Consider the following 6,912-nt stretch of genomic DNA (forward strand, 5'->3'; position numbering starts at 1 on the left):
CTATGCATGTTTGTGATGTTTTAGGGGGTTTTTGGGGAGTAGTTTAGAGTCATGTTCATGTATGTTTGGTCCCTCGTTTGAGTCCACCTGTGTAGGTTCGGACTCGAGGAACCGAGGACCCCAGCAGTGAGTTAGCTACTTCAGTGTCTTTTTAGAGCTAGCTTGAGGTGAGTAGAATAACTCCTTATGTTTCAAAGTAAATAATGAAAGTTTTAGCATGATTCACGCATCATGAATGCCATGAATTATATTAGGGTGCTTGCATTAGAATTCATGAATATGTTGCATTGCATATTATGTTGTTGATGTGGATGAATGTTGGATGATCCTTTAGCCCTCACTATGATATGATATGATATGAGATGGTGATGATACAGTACGAAAGACCAATGAGGCCCATTCTACGCCCCTGACACTATGTAAGACCAGTGAGGCCCATTCTACGCCCCTGGCACTATTGGAATGTGTAGAGGGCTACTGGTGACAAGTTCATCCTTAATGTGATTTGTTTGTGATGTGATGCATCCCATGAGATCATATGTTTTAAATATAATGTTTTACTATTCTGCTCACTGGGCTCTAGTAGCTCACCCCATTCCTTTAATCCCTCAGGTTTGCAGGTACGGGATTGACCAGGAGGTCAACAGAAGTAAAGTCATGATTTATGTAATAGCTAGATGTGGACATGGAAATAATGTAATGTGAAATATAGTACAGTAATGTAATGTAATGATGTTTATTGAGATATAGAGTTATGCTTGACCCTAGTATGTATGTTGATCCCTTTTTGATACATGATCTTTTAAGGAAAGGTGTTATTGATGCCTATGTAAACCAAGATTTTTTGTATGATATGTTACCCCATTGGAGCATTTGATGAGGGCTCCAGTGTGGGGTTTTATGGTTATGAGTTGTGCATATACAGGTTGAGCTTGGTAAATGAAAGAAAAAAAAAGTTTAAAGTTTTATGTTATGTTTGATCATGTATGGGATTTAACAGGTACACAGGAGGTATGTTGGGCTTGCTATGGGTCCCGGCGACCTTAAGCCGATCTGGATCCTAGCGCCGGTAGCGGTTCGGTTTCCGGGTCGTTACAGTTTTGCCATATACCAAAGCTTTATGCCGATTTGGGATTGCAAAAGGATCCCGATTCTTGATCCCTTAGCCCCGTAAGCTCCATCTGCCCACACTTTCCATTATTCTATGGTTGCTTCATAGGACTCCAAGAGTTCTAATTGTGGAGTCATCTCCACGATAAAGTCAGCTAGAACCTGAGCTTTATGGCCTTTCTAGGAACATGAATGGTATCATAGGCTGATAATTTTACTACCTAGGTAGACAATCGTCCTGATAGCTCCTATCTGTGTAAAATCTTTCATAGAGGATAATCGGTTCTGACTTCTATGGTGTGTGACTCGAAGTACGATCACAACTTTGTGGCCGATATGAGTACTGCAAATGCCAATTTTTCAAGAGGAGGATAACTCAACTTTGCCCCTTTCAGAACATGGCTGGCATAATATATCGTGCTTTGCTCTCCATTGCTCTCACGAATGAGTATCGAGCAAACTGTTTCCTACATCACTGTAACGACCCCAAAATGGACCGTCACCGGCGCTAGGATTCAGGTCGGCTTAAGGCCGCCAGAACCCGTAGCAAGCCTGCTATACTCTCTGTGTACCTGTAAACCTCATACATGATCATACATTTTATGTGAAAATAAAACTCTTTTCTGAACCAAGGCTTAACCTGTGCATGCACTGTCTCTGTACTCTGTACTCATGTACTCTGTACTCTGTATCCCTGACTAGAGCGTGCTCTAGATGGGTTAACTCATACCTGTTAAGCCTGGTTTTCACATACAGGAAAACATATATACATATACAGATCATGTACAAAACATACATCACTAGGTCTAGGTCAAGCAACAACTATTACATCTCTTTAATATTACATGTCCACTCTAAGCTATTACAGATCTCTTCACTTTTCCTGTACTCTGCTGGACTGTCCCTGTACACTGTACACTGAACCTGCAAAACTGGGGTTAAGGGAGTGGGATGAGCTCTATAGCCCAGTGAGGAGAACAGTAAAACATCTCAGTAAAATATGATCTCATGGAATGCGCCATATCACAGACAAGCCACATCAAGAGTAAACCTGTCACCACATAGTCCCAGTAACTCTGTGCCAGGGCGTAGAATCGAGCACCTGGTCTTCCTGTCATATATGTATATGTGTATATAACACCTGTGAACTTACCATTGCCAGGGCGTAGTCAAAGGCTCCTGGACTTTGCTATATACCTGCCAGGGCGTAGTCAAAGGCTCCTGGTCTTTGCTATACGTGCCAGGGCGTAGTCAAAGGCTCCTGGACTTCCTGTCTGAGACTATTGGATCATTCAGCATTCACTCACTTCACCAAATAACAATGCAATGCAACATATTCGTGTATACTAATGCAATCAACCTATGGCATAATCATGATGCATGAGATATGCTAAAAACAGTTTGTAGTTCAATTAAGAGTCATAAGTTTAGTTCCACTCACCTCTGGCTATTTGGACTGACTGACTCTGCAGGCTCTGAACCTCTGGAGCAGTACTCACTGCTGCTCTCTCTGGTTCCTCTGGTCTGAAGCACATAAAGACTCATATGAGGGACCAAACTATCGTAAGACTACCTCTTTTAAACTACCCAAGAAAACCCCTGAAACTCACTTAACTAGCCATGCAAAGCATGCAAAAGAAAAGCTGGATAGAACACTTTCGGCGGCAGGTTCGGCGGCCGAATGTCCTCTCCAGAGACGAAACTCAAGCACCTTCGGCGGCACCTTCGACGGCCGAAGTCCCCAAACAGAGCCGAACATGCAAAACTCACGGGACAAGCTGTGGCAGCCAAAGCCACCATGCAAGAGGTTCGGCGGCCGAATGAACTTTCGGCTGCCGAACCTGAGTTTCTCCAGAACTCAGCTTCAACGGCAAACCATCTCCTCCTTCCCTTCAATAACTCCAAACATGCATATACCAATTCCTCAACACACATATACATCAGTATATGATCACAGGGGTCTAAAACTATCTAATAACCCCAAACAACAAATCCAACATAACACATAACCATGTATACATGCATAACTCATCACAACTAGCATTAAGAACCTAAACATGCATCTCCTTTCACAAATCCCCCTAAAACCTTCAGAAAACATAGTCAAGAACATCACTTACCCCCTGTAGTAAGAAACTACACACTCTGAACAAGGGAAAACGGATCACCTCCTCTCACACTCTCAAACTCTCTCAAACTCACTTTTTGCTTCACAACCTTCAAAACGTGGTAAACGAGCAAACTCCTGCATGAGCTGCTCAAACTCAACAAATAAACCAAGGGAGACGTGGCCAACTTCTGGCAACAAGTTGGACACAACACCTGTCCACAATGCTGACTCAGGATGGCTCAAAAGCTGGCTGACCAACACAGCTTCGGCTGCCGAATCGCATGCAAAACCATGCAACATTCGGGGGCCGAACCTGAACTTCGGAAGCCAAGCATTGGGCACTTTCGGCGGCCGAACTTATCTTCGGCGGCCGAACTTGGCTCCTCTGCCTTGGTTCATTTCAACTCAAAACTATCACACTGTAAACCCAGAAAACACATCATAACACTTAGAAAACATAACTCCTACCCTTATATAGAATCCCAACACCCCGGATTCCACCAGACAACAGGAATTCCGGTGCTAGACTCTAGCCGGGTATTACATTCTCCCCTCCTTAAGAACATTCGTCCTCGGATGTTCCTAAAACATACAAAACCAAAACACAAGGAGGAAACTAACCTCAAAACAAATGAGGATACTGCTGGAGTATAGACTCCCGCGTCTCCCAGGTGCACTCTTCTAGATTATGGTGGTTCCATAAAACTTTCACCATCGGAATCTCCTTGTTCCTTAGCTGTCTGATCTGCGTGTCCAGAATCCGCACTGGCTGCTCTATATAGGTGAGATCCGTATGAATCTCCACCTCAGGCTCACTCAGAACCTGATTCGGATCTGACACAAACTGTCGTAGCATAGAAACATGAAATACCGGGTGAATTCTCTCCATAGAAGCAGGTAAATCCAGCTTATACGACACATTTCCGATCCTCTGCAACACTTCAAAGGGTCCAATGTACCGTGGAGCCAATTTACCTTTCTTTCCAAACCGAACCACTCCTTTCATTGGAGACACTTTCAGCAATACCCAATTACCCTCCTGAAACTCTAACTGCTTTCTACGAACATCTGCATAACTTTTCTGTCTACTCTGAGCTGTTCTGATTCTTTCTCTGATCATGGGCACCATTCTACTGGTAATGTCTACTAATTCTGGTCCTGCAAGAGCCTTCTCTCCTACCTCTTCCCAGCAAACAGGGGATCTGCACTTCCTCCCATATAATGCTTCATAAGGAGCCATCCCAATGCTAGCATGATGACTGTTATTGTAGGCAAACTCCACCAAAGGTAGATGCTGCCTCCAAGAACCGCCAAAGTCTAACACACATAGTCGAAGCATATCCTCTATGGTCTGGATGGTCCTTTCTGACTGTCCATCAGTCTGTGGGTGGAACGCAGTACTAAAATCCAATCTCGTGCCCATCGCACTTTGCAGACTCCGCCAAAAGCGGGAAGTAAACTGAGGTCCTCTGTCTGACACTATAGACACTGGAACTCCATGTAATCTCACTATCTCATCCAGATAGACCTGTGCTAGCTTATCCACAGAATAGTTACTCCGTACTGGAAGAAAATGAGCAGATTTCGTGAGTCTGTCCACAATCACCCATATCGAGTCTATCCTGTTGGACGCTACTGGTAAACCCACTACAAAATCCATGGCTATGTTCTCCCATTTCCACTCTGGAATCGGTAATGGGTTAAGCATTCCGGCTGGTTTCTGATGCTCTAATTTCACCCTCTGACAAACCTCACAGGCTGTCACAAACTGCGCCACTTCTTTCTTCATGGCTGGCCACCAATAGACCCTTTTCAGATCCTGATACATCTTGGTGGCTCCTGGGTGAACACTATACCTCGCATTATGAGCTTCCCTCATAATGTCTTCCTTCACACTGTCCCTATCTGGTACACAAAGTCGACTCCCATAGCGAAGGATCCCTTTGCTGTCAAATCTGACCTCTACACTATTGCCTGACTGAACAGTCCTGGCAATTTTCATCAACTCAGGGTCCTCATGCTGTCTCTGAGCTATCTGCTCCAGAAACACAGGTGTCACCCTCATCTGTGCTATCAACGCACCTGTACCAGACAACTCTAGCTGTAATCCCTCGTCAAAGAGCTTATAAAGCTCCATCACAACTGGTCTCCGCTCTGCTGCTATATGGGACAAACTGCCTAATGACTTCCGGCTTAGGGCGTCTGCGACAACATTCGCCTTACCCGGATGATACTGGATTTTACAATCATAATCACTGAGCAATTCGACCCATCTTCTTTGCCGCAAATTCAGCTCTCTCTGACTTAAGATGTACTGTAAACTTTTGTGATCGGTGAAGATCTCGCATTTAACCCCGTAGAGGTAATGCCGCCATATCTTAAGTGCAAAGATAACTGCTGCCATCTCGAGGTCATGGGTAGGGTAATTCAACTCGTGCTTCTTCAACTGTCTAGAAGCATAAGCTATTACTCTATCACGCTGCATCAATACACAACCCAATCCCACTCGAGATGCATCACAGAACACTGTGAACTCTTCATTACTGACCGGTAGAGCTAACACTGGTGCTGTTGTCAATCTCCTCTTGAGCTCCTCAAAGCTCTCTTCACACTGGTTTGACCAGATAAATTTCTGGTTCTTCTGAGTCAATTTGGTCATAGGAGCTGCTATCTTTGAGAAGTTCTGAAGGAACCTCCTGTAGTAACCTGCCAGTCCCAGAAAGCTTTTAATCTCAGTCACTGTCGTGGGTCTGGGCCAGTTAGCTACAGCTTCTATCTTCTTGGGATCTACCTCAATACCCTCTGCTGATACTACATGTCCCAAGAAGGCAATGCTCCGTAACCAAAACTCACACTTCGAGAACTTGGCATATAAACCATGCTCTCTCAGTGTCTGCAACACGATCCTCAGATGCTGGGCATGCTCCTCTGCATCTCTGGAATACACTAAGATATCATCGATAAATACAATGACAAAGTGATCCAGAAACTCACTGAATACCCTGTTCATGAGATCCATAAATGCTGCAGGGGCATTAGTCAACCCGAACGGCATCACTAAGAACTCATAATGCCCATATCTGGTCCGGAAAGCTGTCGTAGGCACATCTGCCTCTCTGACTCTCAACTGATGATACCCAGATCTCAGATCTATTTTCGAGAAACAACCTGCTCCAGCTAGCTGGTCAAATAGATCATCAATCCGAGGTAAGGGATACCTATTCTTGATAGTGACCTTGTTCAACTGTCTGTAGTCGATACAAAGTCTGAGGGATCCATCCTTCTTTCTGACAAAGAGCACTGGAGCACCCCAAGGTGAGGTACTAGGGCGGATGAAACCCTTATCTACCAAGTCCTGTAACTGGTCTTTCAACTCTGTTAACTCAGCTGGCGCCATCCTGTAGGGAGGAATAGAGATAGGTCTAGTACCTGGCAGCAATTCAATGTCAAACCCTATCTCCCTATCAGGTGGTAGTCCTGGCAAATCGTCTGGGAACACATCAAGAAACTCTCGGACTACTGGGACTGTGGCTGGTTCCCTCACCTGACTGTCTAGCTCTCTCACATGAGCTAGAAACCCCTGACAACCCCTCCTAAGCAAACGACGAGCCTGAAGGGCTGAAATCATACCTCTGGGTGTACCTCTCCTGTCTCCTCTGAAGACACACTCTGACCCATCCTGGTCTCTGAGA

Source organism: Manihot esculenta, chromosome 6 (genome assembly GCF_001659605.2).
Source record: "Manihot esculenta cultivar AM560-2 chromosome 6, M.esculenta_v8, whole genome shotgun sequence".
NCBI lineage: Eukaryota > Viridiplantae > Streptophyta > Magnoliopsida > Malpighiales > Euphorbiaceae > Manihot > Manihot esculenta.